The sequence below is a fragment of the Amia ocellicauda genome, chromosome 12 (assembly GCF_036373705.1).
Source record: "Amia ocellicauda isolate fAmiCal2 chromosome 12, fAmiCal2.hap1, whole genome shotgun sequence".
Lineage (NCBI taxonomy): Eukaryota > Metazoa > Chordata > Actinopteri > Amiiformes > Amiidae > Amia > Amia ocellicauda.
This window is the reverse complement of record NC_089861.1, coordinates 39,695,239-39,718,399: the sequence shown is the minus strand read 5'-3', so window position 1 is coordinate 39,718,399 and position 23,161 is coordinate 39,695,239. Positions and strand designations below refer to the sequence as shown.

At 40.7% G+C, this 23,161-nt stretch overlaps 3 non-coding genes across 3 annotated transcripts; all 3 read left to right on the top strand.

Moving 5' to 3' along the window:
• Positions 1 to 51: 51 nt before the first annotated feature.
• Positions 52 to 125, top strand: trnai-aau (transfer RNA isoleucine (anticodon AAU)). Its single transcript has one exon. It is a non-coding gene; the product is annotated as a tRNA-Ile (tRNA).
• Positions 126 to 1,376: 1,251 nt separating this feature from the next.
• trnai-aau (transfer RNA isoleucine (anticodon AAU)) lies at positions 1,377 to 1,450 on the top strand. The gene has a single exon. It is a non-coding gene; the product is annotated as a tRNA-Ile (tRNA).
• A 1,251-nt stretch (positions 1,451 to 2,701) lies between these two features.
• Positions 2,702 to 2,775, top strand: trnai-aau (transfer RNA isoleucine (anticodon AAU)). The gene has a single exon. It is a non-coding gene; the product is annotated as a tRNA-Ile (tRNA).
• The last annotated feature ends 20,386 nt before the right edge of the window (positions 2,776 to 23,161 follow it).

Here is a 23,161-nt window from a genome sequence, read left to right as displayed (position 1 = left end):
GCCAAATTACATAAACATGAGGAAATGCCTGGCAGAGAGACTCCTTTTGATGGCCGGTTAGCTCAGTTGGTTAGAGCGTGGTGCTAATAACGCCAAGGTCTTGGGTTCGATCCCCACATCGGCCAAGACCGATCTTAGGTGCTCATCCGTCTAGTTGGAGTCCTGTTTTTTGAATGTTTGACACGAAACTCCCTGAAGGCAAGCGTAGTAGTGCACTTAAGCAGTGGTAGGATCCACAAGACTTCATCAAGCCGTGTCAAAGTCGGCCATCTACATGGACACGGGAAAATGTCCTTTCGCCGCTTTGCTTTTCTCAGAACACTTCATTTGCATTCTGTCCTCTGATAGTTTCAACTCGTGGGCTCCTGCCAATTCCTTATTACACAGACTTGGAGAGGGAAGCAATGCCAGTGGCTTCAAGAATCAACGCAAGTTTCATGAATGGCACATCTAAGCCATGGTGCCAACCAGACATTGAGCTGTTGGTCACCTCGACTCGGTTGCATAAGTGTTGAAAGTCACGGATTCCCGCAATTCTGTGGCCGCATTCTCAAGGCTATCTTCTATAATACACCTCTCAAAAAAATAAGGGAACAAGTAATCATCACAGCATAATACCAAGTCAGTTACAGTTCAGGCATATTAATCTGTACAGTTCGGAAGCCTAAGCGGTTGTGAATCACTGTCTCTTGTTTTGGTGCAAATGAAAGTGACAGCAGGTGCACCGGAGATAGGCAACAGCAAGACAACCCCAAAAAGGGAATGGTTTTGCAGGTGGTGGCCACAGATGATTGCTCTCTCCTTATCCTTCCTGACTGATTCTTCTCTAGTTTTGCCTTTTGCTAGTGTCCTTGTCACTACTGGAATTATGAGGTGCTCCCTGCAGCCCATTCAGGTTGCACAGGTAGTCCAGCTCCTCCAGTATGGCACATCCATACGTGCCGTCTGAAGAAAGTTTGCTGTGTCTCCCAGTACAGTCTCAAAAGCATGGAGGTGGGAGAGTTACGAATTATGCAATGTACGGTGAAGATCTTGAGGTTTCCTAGATTTTGATCACGGAGATCCGATGTGTGATTTAAGTGTTCCCGCAGTTTTCTTGATCAGTATATAATCTCGCGGTGGACGTATACATCCTCTCAGAATGGCCGAGTGGTCTAATTTGCCAGACTTAAGGTGTTGTTCCCTTGAAGAGTGTAGAAGGGTTTTCTGGTCTCCTGATGGAGGCGTGGGTTCAAATCCCACTCCTGACAGATTCATTTATAGCATCACCAATGCTAGGAATTGCAAAAGTGTTCTTTTCACACTTGTGTGTAATGCATTTTGCAGCCAAATTACATAAACATGAGGAAATGCCTGGCAGAGAGACTCCTTTTGATGGCCGGTTAGCTCAGTTGGTTAGAGCGTGGTGCTAATAACGCCAAGGTCTTGGGTTCGATCCCCACATCGGCCAAGACCGATCGTAGGTGCTCATCCGTCTAGTTCGAGTCCTGTTTTTTGAATGTTTGACACGAAACTCCCTGAAGGCAAGCGTAGTAGTGCACTTAAGCAGTGGTAGGATCCACAAGACTTCATCAAGCCGTGTCAAAGTCGGCCATCTACATGCACACGGGAAAATGTCCTTTCGCCGCTTTGCTTTTCTCAGAACACTTCATTTGCATTCTGTCCTCTGATAGTTTCAACTCGTGGGCTCCTGCCAATTCCTTATTACACAGACTTGGAGAGGGAAGCAATGCCAGTGGCTTCAAGAATCAACGCAAGTTTCATGAATGGCACATCTAAGCCATGGTGCCAACCAGACATTGAGCTGTTGGTCACCTCGACTCGGTTGCATAAGTGTTGAAAGTCACGGATTCCCGCAATTCTGTGGCCGCATTCTCAAGGCTATCTTCTATAATACACCTCTCAAAAAAATAAGGGAACAAGTAATCATCACAGCATAATACCAAGTCAGTTACAGTTCAGGCATATTAATCTGTACAGTTAGGAAGCCTAAGCGGTTGTGAATCACTGTCTCTTGTTTTGGTGCAAATGAAAGTGACAGCAGGTGCACCGGAGATAGGCAACAGCAAGACAACCCCAAAAAGGGAATGGTTTTGCAGGTGGTGGCCACAGACGATTGCTCTCTCCTTATCCTTCCTGACTGATTCTTCTCTAGTTTTGCCTTTTGCTAGTGTCCTTGTCACTACTGGAATTATGAGGTGCTCCCTGCAGCCCATTCAGGTTGCACAGGTAGTCCAGCTCCTCCAGTATGGCACATCCATACGTGCCGTCTGAAGAAAGTTTGCTGTGTCTCCCAGTACAGTCTCAAAAGCATGGAGGTGGGAGAGTTACGAATTATGCAATGTACGGTGAAGATCTTGAGGTTTCCTAGATTTTGATCACGGAGATCCGATGTGTGATTTAAGTGTTCCCGCAGTTTTCTTGATCAGTATATAATCTCGCGGTGGACGTATACATCCTCTCAGAATGGCCGAGTGGTCTAATTTGCCAGACTTAAGGTGTTGTTCCCTTGAAGAGTGTAGAAGGGTTTTCTGGTCTCCTGATGGAGGCGTGGGTTCAAATCCCAATCCTGACAGATTGATTTATAGCATCACCAATGCTAGGAATTGCAAAAGTGTTCTTTTCACACTTGTGTGTAATGCATTTTGCAGCCAAATTACATAAACATGAGGAAATGCCTGGCAGAGAGACTCCTTTTGATGGCCGGTTAGCTCAGTTGGTTAGAGCGTGGTGCTAATAACGCCAAGGTCTTGGGTTCGATCCCCACATCGGCCAAGACCGATCTTAGGTGCTCATCCGTCTAGTTCGAGTCCTGTTTTTTGAATGTTTGACATGAAACTCCCTGAAGGCAAGCGTAGTAGTGCACTTAAGCAGTGGTAGGATCCACAAGACTTCATCAAGCCGTGTCAAAGTCGGCCATCTACATGCACACGGGAAAATGTCCTTTCGCCGCTTTGCTTTTCTCAGAACACTTCATTTGCATTCTGTCCTCTGATAGTTTCAACTCGTGGGCTCCTGCCAATTCCTTATTACACAGACTTGGAGAGGGAAGCAATGCCAGTGGCTTCAAGAATCAACGCAAGTTTCATGAATGGCACATCTAAGCCATGGTGCCAACCAGACATTGAGCTGTTGGTCACCTCGACTCGGTTGCATAAGTGTTGAAAGTCACGGATTCCCGCAATTCTGTGGCCGCATTCTCAAGGCTATCTTCTATAATACACCTCTCAAAAAAATAAGGGAACAAGTAATCATCACAGCATAATACCAAGTCAGTTACAGTTCAGGCATATTAATCTGTACAGTTAGGAAGCCTAAGCGGTTGTGAATCACTGTCTCTTGTTTTGGTGCAAATGAAAGTGACAGCAGGTGCACCGGAGATAGGCAACAGCAAGACAACCCCAAAAAGGGAATGGTTTTGCAGGTGGTGGCCACAGACGATTGCTCTCTCCTTATCCTTCCTGACTGATTCTTCTCTAGTTTTGCCTTTTGCTAGTGTCCTTGTCACTACTGGAATTATGAGGTGCTCCCTGCAGCCCATTCAGGTTGCACAGGTAGTCCAGCTCCTCCAGTATGGCACATTCATCCGTGCTATCAGAAGAACCAGAAGGACCAGTATCTGCTTTTTTTTGCGAGGAGGAACAGGAGGAGCATTGCCTGAGCCCTCCAAAATGACCTCCAGCGGTCTACTGGTGTGCATGTTTCTGACTAAACTGTCAGAAACAGACTCTATGAGGGTGGCACGAGGGCCCGTCATCCTCTAGTGGGACCTGTGCTCACAGCCCAGCACCGTGCAGCTCGATTGGTATTCGTGAAAAAGTCTGGAGGCACCGTGGTGAACGTTATTCTGTCTGCAACATCATCCAGCATGATCGGTTTGGCTGCTGGTTTGGAGAGAAACACAAAGTGCCCTCTGTGTATTCACTATGCAACCATCAACAACTCTGACCTGGTCATATATATGTCCCAGGGCATCATCCTGTGTCTGGTCCATAGCGAAATCGGATACCCGGTTGAAGGCGGGATCCAGTGTCGGGCCTTCCACTGGAAGAAGGAGAGAGGAGGTGAGTCCCAGAACTCGTTCCTTCCCCTGGGTCCAACAGGGTACTGTTGGCTGCTACACGACTGGAGTCAGAGGGAAGGCTGTCCCTGCCCCTCTCATCACCTGCAGTCACTAATGGTGATCGGTCCCCAGAGACATGTCCCAATTGTGCCCCAGCCAAATCAGACAATGAGAGCCTAGGATCTTTAATATTGGACAGAAATTCAGAGCCTCTGGGTTGTCCTCCGGTCCCATCTTTGGAATCTGCAGACCTGCCCAAGCCGGGTTTGCTGCGGCCACAGCAGGGTTAGGTGCAGGAGCTGGTACTTGAAGTTGCTGGACAAGCGTCTCGAGAGTTTGTTGTTTTTGAGCCTGCAGCTTCACCACTGGGGCCAACAACTGTTCCACTGGAGACGCCTCCATAGCTGTCCTTCCGGGTACAGAGTTCAGGGTAAGTATGTCACAAAGCTTCCCCACATTGGCCACCAAATGTAAATGCCGGACACAATAAACGGAGAGAGTCTCGGGTTCCGGCGGTGTCCGAGCTTTATTGGGGTTCACAATAGTCCAACAGAAAAAAACACAAAAAGGGGAAAACAAGGCAAAACCAGCACACAAAGACATCCACACAAACAGGGTGCTCCGGGCAGTCACAATAAAGTCTCCCTCGGGGAAGGAGAGGGATTAAATAGATGAAGCACACCTGCCAATGACGTCACAGTCGCCTCAGTGATCATTGCCTGCAGCCGTGAGCTCACAAGCTGTCTGCGAAGCAGCGGACAACACGGCTGCAACACATGAGCACCTAATTAGTGTGCGTCAGCAGCAGCCATGCCGTGACAGACAGTGTCCTGCCAAAATCACAATAAGATGTATAAAAGTACAGAAAAACAAAATGTAATAAACTATAAATGATCTTTAATACATAGAACTAAAGAAAATAGGTTTAGTGTTTACAGATTCCTTTTTGGAAATACAATGACATGCATTACAAATGAGTATTTACATTTTATTTACAGCTGGTGCTCATGTGTCACTGTGCCCCTCAGGCTGTGGCAGGCGGTGACATATTGGGCAGCCAGGGAGGTTGTGTGTCCCTCCTCCAGGAGGACTGACCATTTTTATTTTTTCTCAGTTTTGTCAAAGGTAGGGTGGCATTCATTATTTTGTTAAGGAATGTGTCCCTTATTTTGGGCATATTTATTGCATTGCAGGAGGAAGTGCAACTCTCTCTCTCTGTCTCTTTCTCTCTCTGTGTGCGTCCGTCTGTCACTGGAGGCGTTTGTCGTCCCCGTCCAGTGACACCCTCTTAACTCCCCCGGCCCCCTGGAGCGTGACCTACAGCCGAAGGGAGCGCCTGAGGGCTGGTTGGAAGCATCTTGGACTCGGGTTCCTCTTCATCACCAGAAGGGGGAGCCGGAGTAGATTCCTGCAGAGATTGACACTTGTTTTTTTGTTTCAGCAGAAACAGTGCGGAGGCGACCCAAATCCTGCTGGGGGGAGGTGTTTAAAAAAAAAAAGTTTTATCTTCTTCATAATGACATTATCCTTCAAGAAAAGACAAAGGGCATCAGATGATCAATACGTTAATACATCTCTTATAATCTCTCTTTAAAATACCAACTATTACAATGTTAACCATACATAAACAAAACAACCTATGCTTTTGTTTTTAATGTTGCTAGATCTCACAGTGATAAAATAAGGAAGATATGGTTTAACCAAAAAAGTTGATAAAACATTTCTTGGCAGAGCGCAAACAGAGGACATGTAAATAGGCTGACATTAAATTAAAGATAAGATTCTAAATAAGCTATCTTTTCTCTTCAGTCATGATGAGGAAAAATTGATAACTTGAATAATTTCATTCAGAATGACAAAGTTGCTCAATGTAAGCGCATTTTTCAGAGTAACGTTAGCACAGCTTCCTACAAATTGTCTGATAGATAAGATTAAAAAAGAAATCAGCTATCGGCTATGTTACAAATGAGAATTATACTATTAATATTGTACATTTATGATCATTATGTTTGTAGTTTGGATATGTCGATAATATATTTGACAGTAAATGGGTTTTATACGGTGTGTCCAAAAAAACTAAACAAAAACCCATCCCAATTTGCGTTACGTGATCGGGACCACTCCGTGGACCACAGTGCCGAGGTCCGGACCACTCAGTCGCTGTGGTCCAGACCTTGGACCAAAAAATGTTACAACCCCTACTGCTCCGCTGTGTCAGTTGTTTCTGTAACTGAATCACAAAACTGGGTTTTGATGTGCTCCCCACGTGCATGTTTACAACGTCACTGAAGAAAAAAAACATCGAATCTGGAACACTGACGAGAATTGGAAGAAGCCGTGGCTGTGGCTAACTGTGTCTGTGAGTAGTATAGATGGCAGCATCACTTATTTTGACAGCCGGAAATCCCGCCCTCCCTATGTACCTTTGAACTGGAACTCCTCTCTCCTTCCCAGCACCCCCCTGGGTTACTCTTTGACCCTCCCTCCTTATGTACCATTGAACCGGAACTCCTCTCTCCTTCCCAGCACCCCCCTGGGTTACCATTTGACCCTCCCTTGTCAGCCATCTTGGATGATATCGGCCATTTTGACTGATATCGGCCATTTGTAAGGTCATAGGTCATCTGGTAAGATGGTAGCCATTTTGTTAGGGTGACATCCATCATGGTGAATGTCCAAGGGCACCTCACACTGCTGGTGTGGAGGTGTAATGTTTAATAGCATAAACTGTGTTTTTAAGGTTATATTGTTTTATGATACTGTTTAAGTAAATAAAAAGAGAATAAGAAAAGTTTTAAATACATATATATATTTAAAGTTATATTGTTTTATGATACTATTTTAGTAAATAAAAAGAGAATAAAAGTTTTAAATACAGATATATATATATAATCAATAGGTTATATTGTTTTATGATACTGTTTTAGTAAATAAAAAGAGTATAAGAAAAGAAAAGTTTTATATTTTATTTTAGGTTATAATGTTTTATGATTTGTTTTAGTAAATTAAAAAATAAGAAAAATAAAAGTTGTATATACACATATATATTTTATTTTAGATTATGTTTGATTATACTGTTTTAGTAAATTAAAAAATAAGAAAAATAAACGTTTTATATATATTTAAGGTTACACTGTTTTATGATACTGTTTTAGTAAATTAAAAAGAAAAATTAATATTTACCCAGAGTGGGATTTGAACCCACATGTGTTTTTAGTTTATATGTTTTATGATTAGGGTTAGGATGATACTGTGTTTGCAAAATAAAAAGGTAAGAAAAAATCGATTAAGAAATGTATAGACTTACATATATTGCATGTCATTACATATATATTTAAGCAAACACAGATAAACACACATACCTATATCTCTTTAGTTTATATTTATCAATAGACAATAGAGAACAACAGTGAAATATATAGAATTATATCTGTTCATTTTGACCAGCACTGTACTTATTATATTTGTTACATTAGTGAATGCTCAAACGTAGCCTTAACATGTATCATATTTAAGAATATACTGCATTTCATTCCATTACACACACACACACAAACATATATATATCTTGTTAGGTTTTATTTATCAATAGACACTAAAGACATGCACACCACTTTTCTTAGAGAGACACAGTGAAGCACTATTTGTGAATACTCATATGTAATAAATAATATATGTATATATGATTTGTTTGTGCTCAAATGTATAGAATTAATAAAATACACACAAACACACACAATGGTGACTTTTATTGTGGCAAACAAGCATTTTACAACATGGAACATAGTCAGAAGTAGAAAAAGATACTCCATGAAATGTTGTATAGATACTTGTAATCATTAATTTCTGGTTCACAACACCAACATTGGACAGAAAGAAACACTGACCTGTACGGAGTAATGTCATTTCCAGCATATTCCATATATATTCTATTCAGTCTTTCACTCTTGGCTTCTTTTTCAAAGTTATACCAGGTTCTGGCGACAAAGTACATCAGGTATCTATTGTAAATAAAGTGAGAAACTCTTAAGTTTCTATTCCTTTGGAAATACCTTATTTTTCAAACCTACAAATACATGGTGACAACTGCAAGCATGACACACATACAAAACACAGAAATAGGGACCACACTGCAAGGATATAATAAGCACAAATGGTATTTTACTGCAAATTTTAAGTTTTGTAAAATTATTTATGTAACTTCTAGGAGTAATCTGCAAACTACATAGTGAAAATGCAGTCAGTCTTCAGGAAACACACACAGCAGACTGAAATAAGCACAACGTCATATTTATATGAACCAAAACTGCATTCTACTAAACCCTGAAACTCTGAAAAATCACTACAAACTCTATGTTTTGTAAAATGGCTTATTTCACAGACACAGAAACAAATATGCTCACCCTCAACATATTCCAACACTTACAAAAATTATGATGTAAACTTAAAGGTTTACCAGTAGTACAGGGGTATTATTAATCTATTCATGCAACTTTTAGACACTTGTCTAATACAGAGCTAACAACTGCATTGATAGCGGGTAGCAGGGCTTTGACAATGCTGTGCGGTGGGGTTTAAAATGACTTTGTAGGCCAGGGCTTTAAAACCTTACCCCATTGTAACATTTTCAAATTAGCCTCCAACCCCTAAAATACTAAGACATGTTTTTTGTATCATATGTATCATGTTGTTATACTATGTACATTAATGTGGTTTATAATTTTGATTTAATTTGACATAATTTTATCATATTTTTAATTACAAATTCATATATATAAATAACAAATACTATATAATAATAGTAATAATAATGCAAAAACATATTAAGCAATCATATTTTTACTTACAGAATAATATATTTAAAATAACAATATAATAATTTAATAATAATAATAATAATAATAATAATAATAATAATAATAATAATAATTTAAAAACATATTAAACAAAACTCACCCTGACTTTGTCACAACCTCAGGATGGGGAACCTCTGCTGTAGACCCTCATCCACTCTGTCAACAGTTTGTAGGTGACATGTGCAGAAACATGAAAACTCAGTCTTGGTGGGGTGTTTCTGTCCAGTGGTCTGATCTGATACAACTTTCTACTACATTTCATATTCTATTAAAATATAACAAATTAGTAGTTCATAAAAAAGTGCTCCTGCTACTCTTATGAGTGTCTCTACAGCCCCTCATTGCTCCCTTGCATTACAGAGCATGACACGTGCTCTTCACATTGAAATTCACATTCATGTTGATGTAGGACTCGTCAACACAAAACTGTACAAAAATACATGAAATACATAAACAATACAAACATTAAGAACAGAAACCACTTTCAATCTGACATTTCACAGTATAGAAATTAAATAAGTTTGAATTACCTCATGGTTTTCCTCAGGCTCGGAGCCAGGCCCCATGTTGCCATCAGTGTCAGAAGCTGAGCGCTCTGTGTAAGATTCAGAATAACGTTCAGCTGTGTGCGGTGGAGAGGGGAAATGGAGATGCAGAGCAGGCAGAGTGTCTGTGAGACGGGTTTCTGTCCTGCTTGTCCTGCAGAGCCTCTCTTATCTGAAATGGCACTGGACACAACCAAAGCAGCAACGTCCCACAGGCAACAGGTCCTTAAGAGAGAACACTGTCAAATTTAACATTCAATAAAAGTCCACAGTTTTGACCATTTTCAGTTGAATTAATCCTCCGCATCAAATGCATTGAGACCATACACAGCTTTCAGATGCCTTGTACTTTAAGATATGTTGTATATTTAGGCTACCCTGTTATTGCTTGAATAAAATGTTATTTTATGAGAGCAGTAAGAAAAAGGGGGAACAAAGATATATAATTCAATTAATAATTTTAAGCACTCTTGCTATTAGAAATAACTAAGATGAAGGCCTAAACTGGCTATCTAGTAACTGTTTAAAAATAAATGGTTTTCCGTGAGTGTGCTAAAGAAATGAACTTCTCATTTCTGTCATTACAGTGAACTAACTGGAATACGTACAGCATACACCTAACAATTGCTAAGAATTAAATGCTTTTCTTTATGAAATGTAAGATTAGTGCTCAAAATAATTAGACATCTATATTTCTAACTGGGCTTGATTATGTTGACTGTTTATGGCTGTGCTTTGCCATTAATTCCAGTTTTCACCTTGTTCTCTATGGGTTGGTTTCAGAGCATGATTAGCACTAGTTTAAGTACATTACTCAGAATATGTCACTCACCATTGTTTGGTATACAAAATGATTTAGCCTGAAGGACAATAAAGCATTGGTATATAGTACTATACTAGGCTAGCAAAAGTAATTTACCCATGTACATAAACAACCTACAGTCTGAATTCAACCTTCTTGGCTCTGACTCACATGTACCAACTTTAAAAATCTCAATTTGACTTACTAGTAAAAGTTACAAAGTGAGAGGGATTTAACCATAGACAAAGAACGATAGGTTGCATATGCAACCCCGGTTATCTGAGAAAAGAAGGACTGCCCAAGGGGGAGGGGTTTTCAGCGTGCATCGCTGGAACGCATCGAAGACTTTTGTCTATCAAAGCTGCCATTGGCCCTTGTGCCCGTCACTCAAACAGGACCCTTCCACTTCCTGTTTGTATAAAAGGTGACGTCTGCACAAGGACTTCCTCTTTTTGCCGGGAGCTTGAACTCCCGCGCGAGCTTGCAACCCTTGGGCAGTGCTTGTTTTCTCAGATAACCGGGGTTTCATACGCAACCTATCGTTATCTTTCGAGTCAGAAGCACTGCCCAAGGGGGAGGTGTTACAGTATAACCAAACCGTCGCAAGGGAGGAGGCAGCGAGCTGGTAAGAGAGCCTGCCCCGAGGCGAACCTACTAGGAGCCGTACCAACTCTATGATAGAACCACAGGGGCCCCTTGGGCCACATCTGGGCTGCTCAGACGCGAAGACCACAGTCACGCTGAACTGGGAAGAAATAAGCAATGGTGTATCCACAGGCAACAAGACCTTGTGCCTACCATGAAGCCTAGTAATAGCAGTCTCCTGCTCTACTAGCAGGGCTAGGAGCAGGGCCAATACCCAGACCACACCATATAAGCACAGGTCGCAGTCCGTTGAGCCCGTGCTCAACATACAGCGGGCTACCCAGACTAGATAGCCACTGCTGGATAGTTCAATTACGAATAATGGAACTATATACACAGTGGACCAACAAGAACCAACTCAAGTGCCTTCCGCTGGACACCGCAGCAGTGGCCTCAGCACTAGCATAGCTAGGGCGGGGCCACAGACTGCTGGCAAAGGAACTATATACATAGCGAAGCACGAGTGCCCTCGCTAACAACAGGAGCAGTTGTCCATTCTAAACTTAATAAGGAGCGGACAAGCTCAACTGTATATTCTAAAGAACTATATACACTGCGGGGCGCAGGAGCCAGTTCATGCACCACACACATGACACAGGAGCAGGATACCCACTGCGGAAGCTAGCGGCAACAGATGCTCTACTGATGTCAATAAATGAACTATATACACAGCGGGGCACAAGAGCAAACTCAAAGCCTACTGCTGAATACAGCAGCAGTGGCCCTCAGCACAGCTAGTATAGCTAGGGAGGGGCCAAGGCCTGCTGACAAAGGAACTATGTACAATGGCGGGGTACACGTGTAAAAAACACATGCACTCCCACCTATAGAATGAACTGTATACAAGTCACAGTCCGGTAGGAAGGGATAACGGTTCTGCATTGCTTTTCCCAAGCATGCTCAACAGGGGCAGACAGGGATAGAAAAGCCAGGAGCCAGTGCCTAACAGGCTACTGCGACTCAGCTGAAGCCAACACCGGATTCCCAATAGAAGGAACTGGGAATATATATGGAATATGCTGGAAATGACATTACTCTGTACAGGTCAGTGTTTCTTTCTGTCCAATGTTGGTGTTGTTAACAAGAAATTAATGATTTCAAGTATCTATAAAACATTTCATGGAGTATCTTTTTCTACTTCTGACTATGTTCCATGTTGTAAAATGCTTGTTTGTCACAATAAAAGTCACCATTGTGTGTGTGTGTGTGTGTGTGTGTGTGTATTTTATTAATTCTATACATTAAAGCACAAACAAATCATATATACATATATTATTTATTACATATGAGTATTCACAAATAGTGCTTCACTGTGTCTCTCTAAGAAAAGTGGTGTGCATGTCTTTAGTGTCTTTTGATAAATAAAACCTAACAAGATATATATATATATATATATATATGTTTGTGTGTGTGTGTGTGTGTGTGTGTGTAATGGAATGAAATGCAGAATATTCTTAAATATGATACATGTTAAGGCTACGTTTGAGCATTCACTAATGTAACAAATATAATAAGTACAGTGCTGGTCAAAATGTACAGATATAATTCTATACATTTCACTGTTGTTCTCTATTGTCTATTGATAAATATAAACTAAAGAGATATAGGTATGTGTGTTTATCTGTGTTTGCTTAAATATATATGTAATGACATGCAATATATGTAAGTCTATACATTTCTTAATTGATTTTTTCTTACCTTTTTATTTTGCAAACACAGTATCATCCTAAGCCTAATCATAAAACATATAAACTAAAAACACATGTGGGTTCAAATCCCACTCTGAGTAAATATTCATATTTCTTTTTAATTTACTAAAACAGTATCATAAAACATTGTAACCTTAAATATATATAAAACGTTTATTTTTCTTATTTTTTAATTTACTAAAACAGTATAATCAAACATAATCTAAAATAAAATATAAATGTGTATTTACAACTTTTATTTTTCTTAAATGTATACAATATAATCTTGTATATATATAAAACTTTTATTTTTCTTATTTTTTAATTTACTAAAACAAATCATAAAACATTTTAACCTAAAATAAAATATAAAACTTTTATTATCTTATTCTCTATATAACCTTAAATATATATATATATATATATTTAAAACTTTTCTTATTTTTTAATTTACTAAAACAGTTTCATAAAACAATATAACCTATATATATATATATATATATATATATATATATATATATATATATATATATATATATATATATATATATATAACTTTTCTTATTCTTTTTATTTACTTAAACAGTATCATAAAACAATATAATCTTATATATATATATATATATATATATATATATATATATATATATATATGTATTTAAAACTTCTATTTTCTTATTCTCTATATAACCTTAAATATATATATATATTTAAAACTTTTCTTATTTTTTAATTTACTAAAACAGTTTCATAAAACAATATAACCTATATATATATATATATATATATATATAACTTTTCTTATTCTTTTTATTTACTTAAACAGTATCATAAAACATTATAACCTAAAATATATAAAACTTTTATTTTCTTATTTCTTAATTTTCCAACACAGTATCATGAAAACAATATAACCTTAAAAACACAGTTTACGCTATTAAACGTTACATCTCCACACCAGCAGGGTGAGGTGCACTTGGACACTCACCATGATGGATGTCACCCTAACAAAATGGCTACCATCTTACCAGATGACCTATGACCTTACAAATGGCCGATATCAGCCAAGATGGCTGACATCCAAAATAGCCGATATCATCCAAGATGGCTGACAAGGGAGGGTCAAATGGTAACCCAAGGGGGGTGCTGGGAAGGAGAGAGGAGTTCCCGTTCAAAGGTTCATAGGGAGGGCGGGACTTCCAGCTGTCAAAATAAGTGATGCCGCCATCTATACTACTTCTGTGGCTGTCTGTGGCTGAACCGGAGGGTTGGACCTGGGTTTCTCTTCATTACGAATACATCTTTCGCTGCCCAGGTGCCCACATGCCTGACCTGCTTTTCAGCTGGATCACAGCTCCGCCCCAGCAGGGTAGAGCATCCAAAAATGGTACAAACTCATCCACGTATTGCAGTGTTTCCGGGAGAGCTGGCATACTGAGCGAGAAAGTCAACACTGACAGTGTGGCGAGAGACATAATGTATGTGCTCTGTAATGTCATTGCTGTCAGGTGAGAGATTTCTATGATGTCATCGCTGATATAGCAGTGAAGTGAGAGGAAGAGGAAGGGATAGCACGTGTGTGGGCTCACTGGCTGCCTCAGCTAGAATGGGTGAATGAGAGAGTGCAGGAACGGAACGCAGGAAATATACAATTGTATGTGACAGGCCGCTGTCTGTCACGGCACGGCTGCTGCTGACGTCTGCTGATGAGGTGCTCATGTGCCACAGCTGTGTTGTCGCTCCCTCGCTAACAGGCTGTGGACTCACGGTTGCGGGCAATGAGCACCGAGGCGATTGTGACGTCAGTGGCAGCTGTGCCTTCTCTATTTAATCCCTCTCCTTCCCAGATGGAGGCAGCTAACCCGCTGAGAAGGAGGACTGACACTCCCAACCCTGACTGCCCGGAGCACCCTGTTTTGTGTGGATGTTTCGTTTTGGTTGTTTTTACCCCTTGTATTTTGTCCCGTTTACCCTGTGAACCACAATAAAGCCCGGACACCAACGGAACCAGAGATTCTCTCCATCCCTGTGTCTGGCTTTTACATTGTATTATGCATATTCTGAATCGATTTGTAATGTATATTCATGATTTATTGATTGAAAGAGTTCTGTTTCTTCTGGCTAAACTTGTTTGCACATTGAATATTGAATTGTAGTGTCTGTGTGTGTGTGTGTGTGTGTGTGTGTGTGTGTGTGTCACTAGAAGTCCAGCACACTATCCATTGTGGCACAGAACCACAAAACTGTACGACGAAGATACTCTTCTGCATGCCTGCAGATGACCGGGCGTCTCAGCGTGATTTGACAAGTAGCATTTACAGTTGTGTTTTTTAAATCCCTGTCTCGCTGATTTTGAGACGGATGGAAATGATGGGTTCTTCTATTTGGTAAAATGGCTTTGCTCACTCGAGAGGCAGCCAGGTTAAGCGGGCAATAATGCACAAGTAGCTCTGTCTTGCGAATCTTGGAACTGTCCATTGGACGTACACGGCGTCAGTCGTCAAGAAATGTCAAACAAGGAATGCCCACAACGATGGTGGGATAGAAAGCCACGGGTGCAAAACACAACGGCTTAGTAGTCCATGGCCTTAAGTACAAGGCCACCTGATCCAGCTGTTCCCGGAGATGCAACTGACACGGAGGGGGACTGGTACAGTGACAGTGGCTAGGAAAAGAAGCAGCGTATGAGGTCTTGATAGTCAAGCAAGGATTTGGGACAAAGTTGGCATTCCAGAAAAGTAAGAAGTGAAGGCATCAGCAAGGCACTTGACTGCAAGATACCTCTGGCTGTCACGAGGAAGCCCAGCAAGCTCTAAGTTTCATGAAGTGAGCACTGACTCTGGTGGGACTCGAACCCACAACCTTTGATTGACCACTGCCCTTTTCACTAGAAGTCCAACGCGCTATCCATTAAGCCACAGAGCCACACAAGACATTTGTCACCATACTGTTCTGCACGCCTACTGATGACGGGGCATCTCAGCGTGCTTGTAGAAGTAGCATTTTCAGATGTGTTTTTTAATCCCTGTCTCGCTGATATTGACACAAAAGGAAATGATGGGTTCTTCTTTTAGATAATGCGGCTCATGTTGACTTGACTGTGAGGGGAAGTATTTGTCAAGCACACTGTCTGTGTCTGTCTGGCTGTCTGTGTGTGTCTGTGCTTGTGTGTGTGTGTCTCTGTGTGTGATGTGGGACAGTGCCCTGTCTGAGTGCCAAATATATTATATTCCCACCATTGTTGCAGCAAGATTGTGTAACCCATATATGAATTTAAGCTTTGTGTATGGCTCCGGAGAGGACAGGTACAGTAGTTCTGTGCAGGTGATTTTTAGAAAAACATTTTCATCCAAGGACATAGAAAGAACATAATGTAAGACACAGGAGACGTGTGTGTTAAAGTTTGAGGTACCTCATTACCATCATCTAGTTGCCCAGAAACCAAAGGGAGTCCTCTTGTATATGATAGCAAGTTCTTTAGAAAAACTTTAGATGTGTCTTGCCCAGTGACCATCTCCGGAGCGCTCAATAAACTTTTTTGGTATTATTTCAGTTAAATCAGGTCCTGATTATTCCTTGTCCGCCTGTTTATTGAGGGAGTAAAATTTGTCCCTATTAGTGCGTCTGTGTCTGTGTCTCTGTGTGTGTGTGTCTGTGGAGGGTTGACATTTTTGATATCCATAACATCAGAGCAGATGAGCTGAACATGTTTCTCATTATGCACACTGGGCACACTATATTGAATAGCGATAACACTACACACATATGAACACCAAATTATTGCTGAATCTTTAGTTATGCTAACTCTGAAAATGATAAAATGATCATCTGAAACACACAACAATAAAGCAACGAACATCATTCCACAAAGCAAAGCGAGCACATACAAGGATACTGTAAATTGTAACTGTACGCATACACTAATGTACAAGCACAATGACCATGAACTCAGACCCAATTCTTGGTGGGGGGGGTTTAAGACTAGAAAAGTCACTGGTGCCATCACTGGTATACATTGATTACAGATCGGGCCCTTTGTTCAGTGTGGCCACTGCTACCTACCTACATACCAGAGGAGGCTGGTGCATAGAGGTGCGAGAGAGCAGTTCTGGATCAAACACACCTGCTGCTGCGCTCTGCTCTCCAATGCGCACTGCAGGTCAGTCTCAGGACCAGACAGTGCGCAGTAAGTTGACCATTGAAATACTCTTGCTGTGCTGGATTTTATTTCTGCTATGACACTGACAATTTGATGAATGGTGATAGCTAGTTTAGGGTTACCATACATCAGAGGAGGCTGGTCCACAGAGGCAGAGGAGGTTGCTCCTCCTCTATCTTTGAGTGTTTAGCTGTTACTGTTTCTTCAGTTATATTTGTACTATATTACCTTGTTATAGTGTTAAAATGTATTTTCATTTAATAGTGTGGTTTTTCAAAGTAAATACTTTTTATATACATTAATCATATTAACTAAAACAAATATGATATTCTTTTTAGTAAAAATAATACTAATCGTTAATGTTATTTATTGTTTGTTATTGATTGTTAAAAAAATATGTTTTAGCTCACAAGTTTTTGTGTTCTTTTCTTGGTAAAGCATTTTAGCACCTTTTTGCCATGTATTGAACAAATAAGTGCTGTTTTTTATTTGACCTATTTGTATATATTTGCACAGTATATAATGTTACATAAGGGTCCAGGGATTGAATGTTACACTCTTAACATACAGTGTTAAAGATGCATTCTAGTGATGTTGGGGGGAGTTGTGTACCCATTCTCTCCAGTCAGGCATTTTCTTTATTTTTGCATATTAAGGGGACCCTATTTTGTTCACTAATACCATTCCCTCTTGCACTGAACACATGCTCAAGGAATGTGTCCATATTGAAGCACTTTTGGGGGTGAGGCGGGTGGAAAAGTTGTCTGTATTGTCTTGTGTTCATGGCAAGAAGGCATCACCGTTGTCTATTGTGTTCATTTTAAAATACATTTGTCACTAGCAAATGGTAGCAAATATGGTGGTACATTAATGCTGGATTGTTATGAATAGTCCAGCTTATCCTTGTAATTTGCTTCAATCTTGACTTACAAACTGAGTTTTTAAAACCAATTTTAAAAGCATGCCCCCAGACCCCCCTAGCAGACCTCTCTGTAATAATCATGGCCTCCTTATGGCCCCCGCCCCATTTTCAAAATCCTAGAATCAGTGAAATGATTTTTGTCCTGTTTTTCATGTTGTACAGAATTGATTTCTTATTATCATGGTTGTACAGTAAACTGTCCAATTTATTAATTCGGGACCGTTTAGCCTGGAGCTTAGGCTTACTCAAATCTTCCTCTTGAAAGTGGCGACTGCAGACGATAGTATGAGGGGTTATGCTGAACTGCTCACACCAAATATTTTGTATCCACTTTTTGAGAGTATCTTCCATGGTAGGAAAAGTATGAAAAGAAAGCTCAACACGCAGTTGAACTAGAGGAAGCCTCACGCAGCGGGACATCTGATACCCCACTCCCCCGCTGTTATTGTGAAAATGGTGCGGTCGAAACACTTGGCCAGTCAGATGTGCGGAACACACTGATGTGCATTTTGCAGCTCAGCAAAGCGGAAACTGACTAGCGAGTCAAAATGCCTCACCAAAGGCAAAAATCAGGGGACAGAGAGGAAAAGGAATCAAAAGAAGCAGAGAGGCAATGGCCACATTTCTTGCAAAGCATGAACACCAGGTATGATAGGCGAAGCTGAACATGGCAAAAGTGAGGAGCTGGTAGACTCGCAAATAAAACGTCAGCTAGAAAGCTTAACCTTTAAATAACGTTAGCACATTCACTTCACTAGATAAGACAAAAAAACACTGCTTCACTGGCCATGAGAAGGGCTGTGTACTAACCCGGTATTAAACGGGCCCCGGTGCTAAATGATTAAAGACTGTAGTATTGATGAGCTCCGACGTTACGGTTCTTTTGAACGTGTCGGTGTCATTGGAAATCACGCAGCTGCAGCCGCTGCTCTGCTCTGTCGGACTGACACACACACACACACACACACACACACACACACACACACACTATGGCAGGGATGGCGAACCCGTAATGCAACGTCTGAATTTCAGTGTGAATACATACACAATAAAATAGCACCCTTCCCAGTAACTAGAAATACCACGCATTAGGCTGCTATGGGTTAGATCATGGGTTTTCAAACCGGTCCTGGAGTACCCCCTGCCCTGCTGGTTTTTGTTCCAATTTAGGTTTTAATTACTTAATTGAATGGTATATTGCTTTGTTAGGTCAATTAAGGATTCAATTAAGCAATTTAAGACCTCAGTTGCTGTGAACATTTTGTCAGGGTTCACATCGCAAAAAGTGAGACAAATTCACCTCCATTTGCGATGTATTTTCTTCATCGATTCGCTGATTCTGCGATGCATTAAAATACGTTTTTCCGTCCCAAATCAAGCATCGAAAATGCGTATAAGCAATGCTGAGGTACCTCCCCTTTAAGATACGCGTATTTTTTTTTTTTTATTGTGACGCCCGAGAGGCGGCCCGCACTCCGTGCCCTGTTACCCGAATCCCGTCCCTCATTGGCCAGCGGGTCTGTCACTCATACAGGGCAGGGCTGTAGCTTTCCAATTACACCAGACACGCCCATATCCGAGTACTTGGCTGCGCTGCGGGTTTGTGTGAGAACAAATAATCACCACTTTTGATAATTGGTAGACCAATTTAAGTTGCTAATCAAGCAACTCGTGTTGCTAAGCAAAATTATATTTGATTAGCATAACTACTATGCAAATTTGAGACAACAAAATGTACGCTGCAGTTGGAACAAAAACCAGCAGGGCAGGGGGTACTCCAGGACCGGTTTGAAAACCACTGGGTTAGACGATTGCACTGACTCCTTTTTTCACACGCAAAATTACATCGAGAGCAACAGACATGGACGGTCACTACTACTGAGTTCAGGCAATAATTACTATGCATGCTATTTAAAGTCGTTCACATTGTCTGGCAAACCCAGCGGATTGTACATCACGCATCACACTCCCCTCACACAGACGCACACAAAGAAAGATATAGAGAGACACAGAGAGAGACAGATAGAGAGAGAGAGCGCTACAGTAATTAACGGAGCACAAGAGGTGGCCGCCGAGGCCACACAAAACACGACAAAGTCAGCACAGTTTCCAAATCGACCCTATTATTTAAAATATATTCAAACTCGGCATTTACGTTTTCAAAGGAAAACAATCTGCCGGTTGTCGTGGTTGGATCGATCCATAATAATGCTAACAATGTTCCAATTTCCCAACTTACATAGCTAGCTAGCGTTAACTAATTTGACTCAGATCAGTGTAATGTGTGATGCGCTGCATCACTACACTGCATGCTCACGCAGCAATGACGCAGTGACACAAATGGAACTGGCTGGCACTTATTCTGCTCGGTGATATTCTTGGTTGTTCCATGGTGGTGCTAAAGTGGGGCTGTAGCCTAACCAAGCCATACCCCGCCGCCACCCCTGACGCTGTGCAAGATTTCTATGAGGGCAATTATTGCTGTGAGTGACCTAGACAGATGTCATCATGGGCAGACTCTCTATATATATATTTTTTTTCACAATAATTCATATTGTCTTGTGCATCATAATAATTGTAACCACGTGGCTGATGTGTACACTCTACCCTTGGCTAAATTACTGACCATGCCACTCGTTTCGCCCAAATAGTTTTAGATATAATGCGCACAACTCAGGTTTCCCCCTACAAGATCTTTTTAATCAAATAAAAGTAAGCAGAGACCGGAATAAATTGTACAAAATGTTTAACAGTTTATTACAAGCAAAAATCCAAGAATAAAAGCAGGATATGCAATAAACGATTCAATAATTATTCATCTTAAATGCCACAGGCGAACTGGGGTTAGTGAAGTAAAATAAACAAATAAACCACACTACAAACCAAACTCTAAATGTGAAAACAAATCGTGATCATTGTAACAACTCAACTCCAAAAAAGAAACCATTCAAATAAGAAACCCCAACTACCCGTTCACCAAGTGGCAATTAGACAGATGACTTTTAAAACTATTGTACGTTACAAATCATAATATAACAATAGTTTAAAGATGGATAAAAACAAAGAAAAAAATACATAAAATCCATTGTCAGCATGATTAAACAAAAGTTACCTAAAATGCAGTTTAAATCCAGTTACCTCGGGGAGGACAGGTATGCAGAGCAGCTTCCTTCATCCAAATCCTGTCACAGAAAGTTAGATGAGTTGGGAGCTGTGAACACAGGTGGGACTTGATAGGGGTGGGACACTTTCCTGGTTTTCTTCTATTTTTACCCCTGTCAGAGATCCCAGTTTAATACTAATGTCTAATCAGATTAATCTGTGTCCCAGTCTCCCTCTTTCATATGATATGCAAGTATTACTGATGTAACAAATATCATTTTATTTTCTAGAAAGGGGTGAGGTGACACATTAGCTGACTAAAGTAGGTAGAAACTTTTTTTTTTTAATCTATGTACTATTTGTCAATAGTGAAGTCATGCTGGATTCCAAGACGTGTCTCAGGCTGCCCTCTGACAGAGAAGGAGCTTATTAAGGGCATGTGTTGTGTGCAGGGTATTGTTATTGTTGTATTGCTATGACCAGCAGTACATATTGTGATATTGTGGAGCAGTGTAGCACAGTCACTCAGAGATGGCTCACACTCTGGGCCCTCATTCACCACAGCCCAACACTATAATGGGGATCCCAGACTGACGGGTAGTGGCAAAATAAATCAGTTTTCTGTTGGTCTCAGTGTAGGATGTTGTTAATATACACTGCACTGCTGGGTTTACAGGTCACAGTGAGTGTCTCTCCTGGCTGAACAGATTTCACTGATGGAGTCTGAGTCACAGTATACTGTCCGCTGGATTCTGGAAACGAAGAATAAAAATAATGCTTACATATATATGTAATATACATGAAAACAATCTGATTTGATCTGTGAGTTTGATGTGTGCCTGTTTAGATATTACAAAGAAATACATACAAAATGGAAATAATAAAATCAAAATAATTCCCACCCTGAGTGCAGAGTGTCCAGATGAACATGGTGATGAAAGTCATTGTTGATGTGTATTGTGTTGGCATGAAGGGCAGCTGTCGGTCATGAAGTGTTAAACTCACAGGCTGTAAACACTCCCAGAGCACTGAAGCATGTGCTGCCGGTGCCAAGTGTCTCGTTGTCGGACCTGCTGCATGGATTCCCCAGATCACCGCTACCTGTCACCCCTGTCTCAAGTTTTGTGGTTTCCCTTCTAATAATTTCATTCTTTTCTTTCTTCAAATGTACTTAAACCAAGGAGTACAGTTTTTGAACCATTCAAGACGATTTTATTAATTTTCCTTTTTAAAAAAAAACTGGTGGTTCAGTTAATTTGCTACAGAAATTCGATACCCTCTCAGTAATGTTGTGTAGATTGCTAAATGGAGAGTCTTTGACAGCATAAACATATTAACTGTGTAGTGGTGCACCTCAACAGCTTAACAAGCTTTCCATTTCCATTTTCAAAATAAGAAGCAGAATGTGCTCACAGGGCTCCCCAATTATTGACATTTGAGGCCAGAGGAGTAAATTGATGCACATTGAATGTCATATTTTTTTCTCCATAAAGGATCTGAACACAAATTACAAATTCTACAAGGATAAGGGCAGCAAAATGAGTATCCCGCGTATCAATTTCACTTTCTAACAATATATGCATTGGTTGCACAAGCAGAGCAAATTGAGCATTATTTAAGAAGCATCTTTCAATCACAAAGGCAACATGTTCCCTATGACCCACTGGGCTTTGGAAAGCTGTTCCTCTGCTCTATATCGGACCTCCGGATCATTTGTTTGTTGCTAATTGATTGGTTTAAGCCCCAGGTGTGTACAATCCCCCAGGAAATGATATACTAGGCTGCAATTTAGTGCGTATCCTGCACTTGTGTTGCAATCTGACCCAAAGGGCAACACCTTTGAGTTACTAACTTAATCCTGTACCAATGTTTACATATTAGATAACTTTCACCATCTGCTGTCAGAGAAACAATGCACTATGTTTGGCAAAGCACTACGCTATGTACAGAACACACTTATTCCTGGGTAGCTGCTGCCATGCTGGAACAGGCTGGCACACAAAATCAGACGCCTGCAAAACAGTTTATATGTTATTGCTCAACTGTCATAAATTGTAGAATACATGATCTCGATAAAAGCTCAGACATTTATCACACAGGGCAAGCCAGCTAAGCGATGAAAGGAACCATAACCATTTAATGTGCCTTTTCACAATTGCTGGCGCTCTGTGCCACGATCAGCCGTGTTCAGCCAGCATTAATGACACAGGCCGCTTGTCTAGAACGGCAACATGAATTGAGCACCATCAGAGTAAACAGACAGTCGCAGTGCGGGGGCTTCTGTAGACTTTCACAATTATCCGAATTTACTTTTCTCACTTGAATTCTGTGCTCTCTATATTATCGCTGGATCCAGGGGACTGGGGACAGTGCTGGCTC